The following is a 14,474-nucleotide window of genomic DNA, read 5'->3' on the forward strand; positions in this document are numbered from 1 at the left end:
CTAGACTTCCTGTGAAGAAAGGAGCAGCATCCTGAGGTGTTTCAGGGCTTCAGGAATGAGGAGGGGGTGGAGTTACATCATCTGCCCATAATAGAAGAGGCTGTGTGATTCACCCTCTAAAGAAAAAGAAAGGCATGTGTTAAAAATATGGATAGCAGGAATTGTTGTTTTTAATGATAGACTCAAAATGACCAAATCAAAGCACTGGACACCATCTAGGGTCATCTAGATTGAAGTCTCTGAGTGGAAGGCAGGGCCCTTGGCACTGGGGCAGAAGGTAGAATCTGACGGCAACAGTAATAACTGCAAGTTGTGACACAGCAGAGAAAGTCAGGTGGGGCGAGCAGAGAAGGAATAAACACTTCACTGGCCTTCAGTGTCTTTGGTAGGCAAGGGCATCGGCGTGGGTGGGGCAGAACAAATAGCTGGGCCTCTTCTTAAGGAAGGTGCTGGGTCTCCAGGCACTGGGGTGGAAAGCCGGCCCCACCTTCAGGGCCAGACACTGAGAGTCTAACTTTAACATGAAGGCCTGTTTGGATTGAGTAGCAGTTTGTAACCCTGGAAAAACTGTACCATGAATATTTCTTGGGACTCTGTGTCATCCTGTCTATTGGTCTGAGAGGAACCTGTTATATAAGCTACTTTATTTTCTGCCATTTAATGCGAACTGTCAATTCAAAATCCTACTCCTGTGACTATATGAAAACAGAATCCAACAGAATCTTTTACTTAGAGCATTGTCTATACAGTTAAGGTTTATATAGTTCAACTACACATCCACATTTGCAGTTTCCTCACTTTTTATCAGTGAGAAAAGCTCACTTGGCTCAAGAAAGATGCATATAAGGGCTGGAGAGATGGCTCAGAGGTTCTTCCAGAGGTCCTGAGTTCAATTCCCAGCAACTATATGGTGGCTCACAACCATCTGTAATGGGATCTGATGCCCCCTTCTGGTGTGTCTGAAGACAGTAACAGTATACTCACATGTATATAATAAATAAAGAAATCTTAAGAAAGATGCAGATAGCTCTTACCAACTCCCTGTAAAGTACCAGTGCCTGAACAAGAGGAAACATCATAAATAGAACCTACCAGAACTGGAGAACTGGAGACACGTGGGCCAAGGAGAGGAAGAGCAGAAGGGAGAGCCAGCTTGGAGGGAAGATGATTAAGTTTTGTCTTAGACATGGTATGGGAAAGCTGATGATGGGCAAACCTAGCAGACCACAAGAGAGGTTGGATTGGAGCTAATAATGGGGGGTTTCTGCTTGGTGATGGTCACTAAAGCCACCATAAGGTCACTTGAGGGGATGGAAGTGAGAGGAGACAGACAAACTGACAGGACAGTGAAGACTGCCACAGTTAAAAGGGACAAACTTAGAAAAAGGAATACTTAGGAGGAGCCTGGAGCAGGAGAGAACTCAAACTTTAGTGTTATCACAGAACTGGAGGAGAAGTAGCCCACGTCATCACGAGACCTTGAGGCTGGCAAGAAAAAGCAGGCTCAGCAAACTGAAGTCTCAGAATATCTTACAAGGGAACTGTTTTAATTAAGTCTCTGAGACTGGAAGGCTGATTGTGTGTGTGTGTGTGGTGTGTGTAGGGGTGACTGACTATAGAGGGGGTGGTGAATTTCTTTAATGAAGTTTGATTTAAGATTTTAGTATTAAAGGGCAGAAATCCAAGATCTGAGTCACTCATGTGGAATTAGGTTTAGGAAAGCTCTGTGGGGCTCTAGGAAAGGCAATAAATGAACTAGAAAAAGGCTGACAGGAGTCGTGTGTGTGTGTGTGTGTGTGTGTGTGTGTGTGTGTGTGTGTGTGTGTGTGTGTGTTTGCTTTTGTAATTTCCATAGCTCTTCTTACCCAGTCTCTTATTTGCCTCACAAGAAATTTCACAAGAAAGGGGGCTCCAGAATTTCCATCTCAGAGTTGAGGATATGATGAAACTTTGTAAGGGTCCATATTCACTGAAGAATGACAACCTGGACTCAAATAACATGTAAACACAAAAGCATTTTATTCTGCAGAAGTCCAGCATGCTGGGGTCTCCCATTACCAAGATGGAGATGACCAAGTGAGTTCACAGGTTCCATATAAAGCACATTAGGGGAATTCTAGGGTAGGTGACTTTTATCTTAATCTGTTGGCTTTATCTCTTGGGACATTCTAAAAGCATTACTGGGGCATGCCGGGTGGGGGTGGGGTTGAAACTGTTGCTGGGGAAGTCTGGAAACTGTTGCTGACCCTTGCCTCAGGCCAGGTGGTGAGGCAGCTTCTGATGGCAGGGCAAGCTGTCTGGAGCCTGGGGCCTTTTCAGTAATTGACTTACCTGGGCTTGCCTGTACTTGCCCAGTTTTTGGAAACAGATTCAGGCCTCGTCTCCTGAACTACCAATTTGAAGCCTGTCATAGAGTCAGCCTAACCTTCTCACTTTCAGGTTGTAACTTGCCTGAGATGTCATGAGATCAAGGTGTTAATCCCACCAAACAAAGGTAAAGACCATTACCTAAATTATTTGGTCAAATTTTCTGTCAGACAGGGCCATCTTCCCAAAGTGAGGTTTGAGAAAATAGCATTGGATATAGGAGACAGTAAGGTTTATAGCCCAGAGACTTCCTGACTAGGGATTCTCAAGGACTAGGGAATTTCCAGAGGAAATTTGGTTATGTAGGAACTTGGTTGAACATCTCCAAATTATTTGGCAGACCTGGTCAAATCAAACAGGAACAAACTTGTTTTGACCTTGTAACAAGATGGCTTCTAATCTTAAGATGCAGTCGGGGTGGTCCATCAGTGGCTCTAGTCTTGTCTTCTTGTCCACTGCCCTTAGAGCTTTAACTCATGAAACCTACAGCAACAGCATGACATTAAAAGCACTGCATGTAGGGATGCTTCTGCCTTGGGCCAGCCTTGGATAGGACAATGATGACTTCTGAGAGATAACTACCCTGTGCCTCTCTCAGACAGGAGGATGGCAGATGGAGGAGGTGAAGCCAAGTTCAGTTGGATTCATGTGACTTGGAAGCATTCAACAGAGAGCGTTCATTCTCTCGTACTTCGAGTAGCTAGAGCAGGTGTCCTGGCAACCTCAGCCTTAGGAGGTTCACAACAGTTCACTAAGTGACAACTGGGTAGCAGAGACAGACTGCTTGTAAGACCCTGACCCTTGGTCAGTGGTACTTACTTTGAGATGCCCCTGAGTGAGACACCGAGACACAGATTGATGCATTTTCTGGTTCAATTTGGGGTCAACCCTCAATCAGTTTCTCCATGTGAGTGACGAGAAGGTGAGCCTGAATGGCTTTTACAAGCAGTTTTTATACTTTTTAGGGGCAGGTCTCAGGAGTTAGTTACAATGCATATTCTTCAGGTCCTGACTTCAGGGTCTCATACTGATGCAGGACCATCAGCTGTACTGTTCCTATTTTCTCTTTTATGAAGGTTGTAAGCTTGTTCAATGTGCACGATCCAAAGGTCAACAATTGCAGAATAATTAGGGGTCCTAACAAGGTGCATATGAGGGTGGTTAGCCATGGAGAGGAGTTAAACCAAGACTCAAACCCACCCTGACTCTGTTCTCTTTCTCTCTTTCAATTGGCTAGCCCTTCTCTCACCTTGGCCATTGAATCTTTAACAACCCCAAAATGGTCTATATAAAAGCAACACTCCTCAGCTAAGGCAACACATAGCCTTTCTTGCTGGAGGAAAAGTTAAGTCTAATCCCCTCCTATTCTGTAGTACTTCTGATAATGAAGTCAATGATTCTTGAAGGCGACTGATGAAAGTTTCTATTCTCTGTATATCTAAATCAATGGTTGCCCTCAGACTGTCATAATTTTCCCCTTGTAAGACCAAAGTGGAGGTCCCAGTGGTTGCCCCGGACACTCCCAACTGCAACAGAAGGGAGACCATGAGTGCTGTAACAGATTTGGCAGACAGGTACATAGGATGGTATCCAAAGGTACCAACAGGTGGTCATGATCAAGATCAAGTGATCTTGAGCTTGAGCAGATTGTCCATCTACTGTAACATCCAGCGGGAATCCCCAGGGAGTGGGGGCATCTGCAGGTTTCACATGGGAAGTGTGCACTCAGGCAGCTATACTGTCCACCTTGAGGGCTGTGAGAGTGGTTAGCAGCACCAGGAAGGGTCCCTTCTACCCGGGGGTCCCAGTGACTGTGCCCGATGCCTCCTCATGTAGGTCCAGTCACCAGTCTGGAAGCGGTGAGGGTTCTCTGGCATCCCTGGAACATTTAAAGCAGACAGTTTGGGCCAAATCTCATGTTGTATTGACTGAAGGGCCTGGAGCCTCAAGAAGAGGTTCCTATCAGTGAGTTGGGATACCTCCAGGGAGGGCCCAGTGGACACCAAGGGACTTAGAGTACCAAGCAGAATCTCAAAGGGGTGTCAGGTAAAAATGATAGGGGATGCTCCAGGCTCAGAACAGGGTCAGGGGAAGGAGCACCACCCAGTCAGCACCAGTCTCCAAAATCAATTTAGTTAAGATCTCTCTCTCTCTTTTTTTTAGAGATTTATTTTATTTTATTTATGTGTATGAGTACATTGTAGCTGTACAGATGGCTGTGAACCATCATGTGTGTGGCTGCTGGGAATTGAACTCTGGCCCTGCTCTCTCTGGCGTAATTCACTGTAGCTGTCTTCAGACACACCAGAAGAGGGTGTCAGATCTCATCATGGGTGGTTGTGAGCCACCATGTGGTTGCTGGGATCCGAACTCAGGACCTTTGGAAGAGCAGTCAGTGCTCTTACCCGCTGAGCCATCTCGCCAGCCCCAGTTAAGATCTCTTTTAGGGGTCTATTCATTCTCTCTACCTGCCCTGAGCTCTGGGGATGGTATGCACAATGGAGCTTCCAATTAGTTCCCAATATCTCTGCCAATCCCTGACTTACCTTAGAGACAAAAGCAAGACCATTGTCTGATTCAATTACCTTGGGTACTCTGAACCTTGGGAAAAATTTCCTCTAATATTGTCCTGTCTTGGCTACCATGGTAGCTGTTTCCTGCTTGGTGGGGAAAGCCTCAACCCACCCAGAGAAAGTATCTACAAACACTAGAAGGTATTTGTAACCATATTTTCCTGGCTTAACTTCTGTAAAATCAACTTCCCAATATACTCCAGGCTGTTCTCCCTAGGTCTTTTGCCCTATTTGCTTTTGGCTGTATAAGCATTTTCTTGCTGGTGTAGCTTACACTATTCTATTATCTCTCTAGCCCAAAACCTGAGGTCTATTATATATACTTTAGATCCCTTAGCTGGTTGGACAAGCTTTTTTTCCCCTAAATGAGTCAATCTGTGCATTTGGTCTAATATGTTTTTTGCTTGCTTTCTGGGGAGTATAGTTTTTCATTCTTGTGTGCACCACTGCCCTTCCTTTTCTAGGTAGTAGTTGGTAGGGTGGCTAGCAATCTGAGTCCTTTCTTCTTCAGTATATTCTAGGTGAGGCCATCCCTTAGTCCAGTCCACCCTAGTGGGTGTCTCTTACAGGCCCATAACTGGGATAGGCTCCTGCATAGCCACTTCTCAAGCCACCTGATCTGCCTAGTTATTGCCCCAGGCCACTGAATCTCTTCCCTTCTGATGTCCTGGGCAATGAATAATAATCACAGTTGATGGCTTTATCTGGGCATCTAAGAGATCCAAGATCTCATGTTTGTTTTTTATTTCTTTTCCCTCTGATGTAAGCAGCGCTCTGTCTTGGTATATGGCCCCAAGGTAGTGGGCTGTGGCAAAGGCACACCAGCTATTCATGTAGATGTTAATTTTCTTGCTGGCCCCAAGTTGCAAGAATTTGGTGAGGGCAATTAGCTCTGATTTCTGCCCAGATGTGCCAGGTAGAGGTTCAGCCAAATGACATTTGTGCTATACACCACAGCAGCACCCACTGACCTTCATGGAGAAAACTGCTCCTGTCTGTAAACCAGGTAGCCTTGGCTCTCGGCAGGAGTCAGTCAGAGAGGTCTTTCCTCCATCCATGGGCTCTCCTTTGGGCCAGTTAGTTGTGGCCTGTTGGGCAGGAAGTATATCTGGACCCCCTTAAGACTTGCCCCAGCAGAGGGTAGGGACAGTCTGGGATGGGATAAATGAATGGGATGCCCAGCCCATCCATAGGTCTACTGTTCTTCAGATAGTCCATGAATACATTTAGGTAGCAATGGCTCCTTGAATCCAAGATTTTTTCTTGGAAAAAAATTGGTTTAGAGGAGGACCAAGTATTGAGCTCCTGTGTCCACCAAGAACTGAGTGGGTTTCCCTCCACTTTCAGAGTTACCTTTGGTTCGGGGAGGGCGTCCAAACCCCATCTCCCCTAATCACTGTCTTCACCTAGGGCTAACACCTTTGCATTTGTGGGGGCTTTTCCCAAGGCCTGGGATTTCCCACCCCCGGCTTCTGTTTGTTAGGACACTCTCAGACCCAGTGGCCCCTCTCCTTGCAATATGCTCACTGGTCCTTTTTAAGGGGTTTTCTGTCTCTATTTGGTTGGAGTTTCTCTTCTCTGCTTTCCCTAACTACTGTAGCCAAAGATTCTCTGTAAATTCCTTCTCTGTCACTTTTCTTTTTTCATCTCCCTTTCATCCTCTTTCTTTCTCTTTCTCTGCTTCTTTTCCTCCTCTGTCTCTCTGTTATGGTAGACTTTCTCAGCAACCTGCACTAAATCCCTCAACGACTTATCCTGTAGTCCCTCTAGCCTCTGGAGCTTTTTTCTGCTGTCTCTATTAACCTGGACTGTAGCATCCATAGTCACAGTAGCTTTGTGCTCATTGCTACTGTGGTCATAGGGTGTATACTGATGGAATGTCTCCACGAGTCAGTCTAGAAAGGCAGCAGGTGACTCATCTGATCCCTGTCTAACCTCATGTACCTTGGTCAAATTTGTGGGTCATTGTGCAGCCCCCTTGAGACCTGCCAATGGAGCCTGGTGGTAGACCTTCAGGTGCCCCTTACCTTCTGCCTTATTAAAGTCCCAGTCAAGTCTAGTCAGGGGAAACCCTCTGTTGATAACAGCCTGGCCAATCGATGCCCCCGTGTCTGAGGGGGCATTCTTTCTAGCTTCCTGTATTATCCTTTCTCGGTCTTCAGTCCTGAAGAGCACACTTATGAGTTGTTGGATATCATCCCACATGGGCTGATGAGTAAATAAAACAGTCTCAAAGAGATTAATCAGCTCCTTGGGGTTATCTGAAGGGGGGGGTTAACCTTCTAGTTGTACAAGTCAGCTGAAGAGAAAGGCCAGCATTGAATAGCCTGATTGCCCTTTTCTAGAGGTTCATATGACCTCCGTGGGAGAGCCACTGTGGTATCAGGGGAGGTGGCTCTCAGACTTTGGGTCCCCATGGCGGGACTGGGAAGTTGGGGGTTTCTTCCTGCTCCTCCTTCCAGTAAAGAGGGGTACAATGGCCCTGGTCCCATATGGATTGAGGATCCTGGAGCTGGTGCTGGTGCTGGCAAGGCCATGGGGGCAAGGGTAGGGGGATATGGAGGAGGAGGGTCTTGGAGCAACAGGTCCATTGTTGAAGAGTCTTGGAGGATTACTTCTCCTTAGGTCTGGATCCCTCCTCCTATGTTTCCTTTTTCCTGATGGTCAGAACCTGTGAGGTGGGTCTTGGGGAAAGAAAGGCTTTTATCCCTAAAGAGGGGCTCCTCCACTAGATTCTTCTAGGTAACTGTATAGAGCACTTGGTCTGGGTGCCCAAGGGATCCTGGCCTAAAGACTTTTTCTTATATTGCTTTGATCACCTCCAAGTTGAAAGTCCCTATGGGTGGCCACCCTATTCTGAAGGTGGGACATTCAGAGAAGCAGAGTAAATAACTTTCCATTCTTTATTATTACTGACAAGTTTTTTTCCTCCAGTGGTTAACTAAGATGTTTAAGGGGGTAGATTCAGTCTGTCCAATGTCTAAAAATGTCATCTGTCCAAGTCCAAGAACACAGAATGAGATAACCAACACCAACAAATGCAGAGAAAGACAATCAACACACAGACAGTTCACCCCTGCCACTGGCACAGACAGTCCAAGTCCAAGGACGCAGAGAAAGACAATTAACACACAGTTCGGCCCTTCCATGAGTGCAGTTACAGACAGTTTGCTCCTTCCACGGGTGCAGAAACCAGGTTATAGCAAGACTTGGCTGCCACTGGTATTGTCTTGCCAGTTCCAAAAGTAGTGGAGTCCTCTCCACTCCCTGTGGGGAGGGGGCCAGGAGGGAGGAGCCTGAAACGTCCTCCAGACACCAGTCTGCCTACTGCAATTAACTGCACCAGAACAGAGACTTTCCAGCTGACACCGTGCTGGAGAGCCAAAAGTGAAAGCAAAAGACAGAGAGGCAAACACTGACAAATACAAGTTGGCGCCTGTTGTCATGCTCAGTCCTTTTCCCTCTGATCAGTCTAGTTGGTGGTTGCCCAGGGGGTCTCCTCGAATCCCGAATGAGCCCCCAAATGTAAGACCCCCCCCAACCTTGGCCTAGCCTTGACCTGAGGTGGGTGGGTGTAAGGCTGGCGAAAGCCCCTAGGGCCCTTCATGTTTATGGATACAAACATCAGAAGTGTCCATCTGGGAGATGACAGAGTGAAGCTAAGCCTTATCACACAGATATATACAATCTGTCACAAGTGGCAAATTGTTCCAAGGAAACAACCATTTAGATATGGTAGCCCTGGTGGTATCATGGCAAGCATAGCTACCTTCCATTTAAACACTGAGCAGTGTTTAGCACATATTCTTTTGTTCTGGATGGGTGAATAAGAGTCAAATAAAATGATCAGATGAATCAGTGAATGGTAGTGGGTAAGAATTCCCTGGGATTAAGTAGCTTCCCTGGAGAGTTAATAAAAAAAGCACAGAATATGTCTTGGGGATTTAGTGATAAGAACTGTGGTGATTTGAATGAGAATGGCCCTCCAAGGCTCATAGATTTGGATGCTAAGTCATAAGGGAGTAGCACCATTAGGATATGTGGCCTTGTTGGAGGAAGTGTGTCACTTGGGGTGAGCTTTGGAATTTTAAAAGCCCATGCCAAACCCAGAGTCACTCTCTTTTCCTGTTGTCTGCAGATCCTAATGCAAAACTTTCAGCTACCTCTCTCTTCCTGCTGCTTATGCATTCAAATGTAGATCTTCTCATCAAATTATTCCCATCATGATCATATATTAACTTCAGAAACTATTAGCAGGCCCCAACTAAATGCTTTCTTTTACTAGAGTTTGCCATGGTCATGGTGCCTACTCACAGCAATAGAACACCTCCTAAGACAGGGACTGACATGGGATTCAAGGAAAGTACATGTCTAGGGATCTGGGTGGGAGTCACTAGGGTTTGGGGAGTGTAGAGTGTGGGTGTATATGTTAGGAAGGCATCCAAAAGGCTGCAAGGTGGAGCTGAGGTTTGAGATCAGGAGGAGAGCCAGGGAAGGCATTAGTCACCAGCTGGTTGCTACCATGTCCTTTCAGATCTTTGAAATCAGATCACAGATGTTTACCAGAACTAAGACTGAGTGAAATTCTAAGTCAGAAATATCTTCAAGCCCATGATCCTGGTCTCTGCCCTAACAGCCTTCAAAAATGTTTCCAAAGGATGAGTGCGAGAGAATCCTTGTAGGGAAATGTTATATTAAGCATTATCAATTTTTCTGGGGAGAATGGGACTTTGATAATTAGTTAGAGAGGGCCTAGTGGATTTGACCCGTTCAGTTTCAGATATTTCCTGAGAGTATTTTGAGTTGCTTACCTTCTTGTTTAAAGAGCTTCCCTGCAGAATGAAATGTTTCAATCTCAGAGGAAACCGTTACAAAATGCACATACACAGACACATGCACACACATAAATTTAAAAAAAATAAAAATAATAACAAAGGAAGATAAAAATCTCAACATCATAGGGATTCACTTATACATCCTAGTGGCTGGTAAAGATACTTGGATTTCATCTTAACATTAAATTGATTTATACTGCACAAAGAGGTATTTATGTGGTGTGAAATATCTGGTCTCTTATAGATAAACATTTACAACAGACTAAGGAAGATCTACTGGATTTGAGTAAAAAGAAATTTTAATTTGTGCTAGCTTTCTCTGTATTACAACCACTCATATTCTAGAAAGGTAGGCACTAATTATAGACTCATTCACCCTTTTCAAAATATGTCTTTGTGTGTGTGCATGTATGTTCTTAGGTACTTGTATGTAGAGGGAGGGTGTATGTGTACACACATGTGGAGTCTGGAGAACAACTTCCAGTGTCGTCCTTGAGAATACTATTCACTTCCCTTGAGACACGGTCTCCCACTGGCCTGGAGTTCACCAGTCAGGTTAGACTTGAACCCTAAGGATCCCTTGTCTCTTCCTCCCCAGTGCAGACATTATAACTGTATACCACCAAGCCTGGATTTTTATGTAAGTCGGGGAATCCAGCTGAGACACCCCCATTCCACCCTCTTGATTACGTTGTTTAGTTATGCTAAACTATGCAGATGTATATTTAGAGTGGAATTTGTCAAGCTCCTTTTGTACTGTAGTTCTTTTCTAAAGTGCTGAGTTCTGTCCTGAGTTTTCACATATTTGTGTTCTAGCGACGACTCCATCTACCCATGAAAGTCGAGTGGTCTAGTGGTCAGTTAAATGAGATGCGATCTGGGGTTCAGTCTGAGTTCAGATTCCATTTCCGCCCTGGACTATTTTGTGAGTAGAGGCACTCCAGAGCTAAGAGTACTTACTATACAGCATTATTGAAAGATCAAATGAGCTATATAGAGTACAATAATTAGAAAACAATGTAGTCCATAGTAAGCATTCAACAAATGTAAACAAGAGATTTGGGTTTCCCTTAATGACCTTGTGGTAGAGCTATTTTGGGTGGTTTCAACTCTTTTAGGAATAACCTCTTTACTGATAGGTTGTATAAGTCACTCACGTGTTGTGAAATTCACCCATTAGCATATTCACAAGTTCTCCAACAACCATCACTATCTAATTTTAAAATAAATTCCCTTTCTACCAAAGACACTTGACCTCTGACCCAGTGGCCACATCTGATCTGGTTCACATTCTTAACCAAAATAGAACCAGACTCCATCCAGTTCACCACATAAAATCAGTGCTTGCTGATGTTCCCGTTCCTCATGTGATCCTGGTGGGTGAGAATCCAGGTGGGTGAGATCCAGGGCTTTTGTTAGAATTTCTTTAGTAACTGATGTTCCTGTTCCTCGTGTGATCCTGGTGGGTGAGGATTGTCACCCCAGGGCTTTCGTTAGAATTTCTTTAGTCACTAAAGACTATGCATATTTTTGTTTTGTTTTGTTTTGTTTTAACCATTTCTGTACCTAGTCTGGCAAGATGTCTAGAAACCTTCTGCACACTTTTTAACATGATTCTTAACTCTTACAACCCACTGAATCCCATCATATATTTTAAAAAGTGGTTTTATTTTGTTTATTTGCAATAGGGTCTCACTAGCCTTAAAACCTATATGTTAAACCTGAGAATCTCAAGAAGACCAGTTCCATAATTTTGAGCCAAATTTGAAGCAAGCTTTAATTAGATACTGGCCAGAATGATGGAATCTAGCCAGATCCATTCTGGGGTTCCCAGGAAATGACTACGCATCACATTTTTCATAGGCTGAAAAAGGCAAAACCACAAGACCACCATATTCTCCACCAGGTCCAATCAATCCTGATGTATTTCCTGCCTTTGTACCTCCAACCCGCATCCAAGCAAGCACTTTCAGTGCAACCAAGCTTGTTTAGAGGGGTGAAAACATGCTGCTTGTTATTTCCCAAGAACCACAGCCCCTAGCATTCCTGGATGTTACCTGACCTTGGGCAAGTGGGGCTTACAGGTTAACTGTGGTTCTTGCATATGCAGGCCAGGCTAGCCTTGAACACCTACTGTCCTTTGGCTCCTGAGTGCTGTATAAACAAGTTATTTTAATTGTATTTACTCTCACTCCTCCCTCATTATAGTTTTTTATATATTCAGTTACAGTTTATCCATCACAACTGTACAAACTGAAAATACACTTTTTCACGACATTGGTATAATTAAATTTAAACTATTCTGTGAATTATACTATTTTTCTTGTTGCATTATCAAAAATAAAAATTCAAATTTAGGGACTGGCTAGATGGCTTAGCAGTTGGGAACACTTCCTGCTCTTGCAAAGGACCAGAGTTCAGTTCCCAACACCCATGTCTGGTAACTAACTCTTTCTCAACTGCCTCTAGCTCCTACTCCAGAGAGTCCAACATTCTCTTTTGGCCTATGTTTCATGCCTATTATCCCAGCATTGGAGAGGCAGAAGCGGACCCCATGAGGCCAGCTGGAGCCAGACAGCCTAAGTTACAAAGTCAGACCCTGCCTCAAAATAGATAGATTGGCAGATAGACATGTGACTGATATTATAGAACATATATTCTCATGTGGTCCTGTAAGGTTTCCATAGATCAGTTTTTATAAGATCTGTAAAGTCTCATCACTGAAAGATACATATCCTAAAATGGTTTTATAAACATGTCAGGTTGCCCTCCAGGTTATTGAACTACTCTATATATTCACCTGTCACAAGAGTGTATCAGCTGTGCCCCTCAAGTTCATCACTACTGGCCTTTAGCTCACCTCATGGTTACAAGTCATAGCATCACTGTGACTCAGGAGTAGGTGATGGGACAGCTTTTCTCTAGCACTGCTGAGCCCAGGTCTGTGGCAAGTGGCTCAGACCAAAGACCTTCCCAGAGTTAATGTGGTTTTTGTTTGTTCATTTTCAGCCATGGCTTGAGCTGTTCTGGCTTCACTCACATACAAGGAAAGGAATCCTGGTGAACACATTTGGTGATGATGGTGGCCAACAAATGTAAGTTCCATCGCTGTTACTTATGACCAGGATAAGGGTTTTCCTTATCTGTTTAAAGGCTGCTAAATACCTGACAAGTCAGGTTAGATATGCCTTGTGGAGGCTGCCTGTACAACATAGGATTTCAGTGCATCTCTGAATCTTAGCCACCATCGGCCAGTAACACCCTCACTATCATGGTCCATTAAAACAACCAAAAATGTCTCTACTCACCCTTAGCTGAGAACCATTAACCTAAATAAACTGGTATTTTCCCAAGGTCTTCATGAAGCGAGCTGCAGGCATGTGTGAAGCATGCTGCCACTGGTGTCGGGTACTACCTGAGTCTGCTCTATCTTGATGAGCCAAAACACTTAGATGTGTGCAACAGCTGGGGACCAAAGAGTGAGAAACCAATTCTCAAACCTCTGAAGAATGGGGTGGGAGTGGTGGTGATGGTGGTGGTGGTGGTAATAAGGCAAAGTTAGGGAAAAAACTTTTCATCTCATGCTTCTCTTTACTATTTGAACTTTCACTATTTGTATATGTTCATTATGCACATGCGCTAGTTTCAAAAGCCTAGGAAGTAGTTAGCTTTGTTTAACCCAACGGCTCTGAACCTACACAGTTCCATCACCTTCTGAAGGAGGTTCTATGGGAAGCACTGTCTAGTCACTCTCTCTCTGAATCACTTTTGATGACTCAATGATTTTATTGGAGGCTGAGATAGTTCTAGACAATTGCAGGATAGCTCACCTAACTAACTTCAGCGGAACCACTGTTCATGAGCACCAAAAGGTCAAAAGTTTATTAATCTTGCCTCTTCTTCCCCAGATGTTGCTGCTGAAGATAGAGCTGCTCTTTCCAAACACTTCTAGCGGTTCTTATCTTTTCCCTTCCTGTTTCCTATAAACCTGGACTCCAACTATTTTTGTGATGATGTTCCAGCACCTGCTGGTCCTCCTCTACCCCTTTGAATGGAAGACAGAGATTGATTGCTTTTACACTATAATAACCATTTTCGGGAATCATTAGTGCTACGCTAATACAAATGCTGTGCCCACACTTGTTAAAGGCACAAATTACTTAGTGCCATCTTGTAAAGAATGATCAGTGGCCTGGGGTGGCACAAACCTTTCATCCTGGGAGGCAGAGGCAGGTAGATCTCTGTGAGTTCAAGCCTAGCCTGGTTTACATGGTGAATTTCAGGCCAGCCAGTGCTACATAGTGTACATAAGTACATCTCACTATGTCTCATGGTCTCACAAAAACCAAGCAAACAACAACAAAAGACAACGAGGAATGCCTTTATCATACAGCTGAGAAAGCTGAGCCCCAGATGACTGAGTTTTCAAAGGTGGGTCTGTGATTCTATCCTGTGATTTTTATTTGTTTGTTTGTTTGTTTTTTTGCTTTTTAAAAACTTTTATTGCATTATGATGAGAAAAGTTACATGATTTCAATTTATCTGAATTTGTTAACCTTTAAAAACATATTTTAAGTATAGAATTGAATCACATTCTCGTTTCCCTTTTGTACCCCAACTCCTCCCAGAGACCCTCCCCTTCAATATCTACAATATCTTTTTTGTCATATTCCTTAAAATTTATAAAATATTATAACAA

The 14,474-nt window shown here is 44.1% G+C and overlaps 1 long non-coding RNA gene across 2 annotated transcripts in view; it reads left to right on the forward strand.

The window, feature by feature from the left end:
* The first annotated feature begins 277 nt into the window (after positions 1 to 277).
* The window catches only part of LOC116082483, a 62,064-nt gene continuing 47,867 nt past the window's right edge, over positions 278 to 14,474 (forward strand). The window contains exons 1-2 of one of the 2 annotated variants that reach the window (XR_004115332.1): positions 278 to 385; positions 12,785 to 12,870. This is a non-coding gene — a long non-coding RNA (uncharacterized LOC116082483). Of the gene's footprint in view, positions 386 to 2,281; positions 2,495 to 12,784; positions 12,871 to 14,474 lie in introns of those variants that run through there. The other variant, XR_004115333.1, reaches the window with a different exon arrangement.

The sequence above is a fragment of the Mastomys coucha genome, unplaced genomic scaffold (assembly GCF_008632895.1).
Source record: "Mastomys coucha isolate ucsf_1 unplaced genomic scaffold, UCSF_Mcou_1 pScaffold7, whole genome shotgun sequence".
Classification (NCBI taxonomy): Eukaryota; Metazoa; Chordata; class Mammalia; order Rodentia; family Muridae; genus Mastomys; species Mastomys coucha.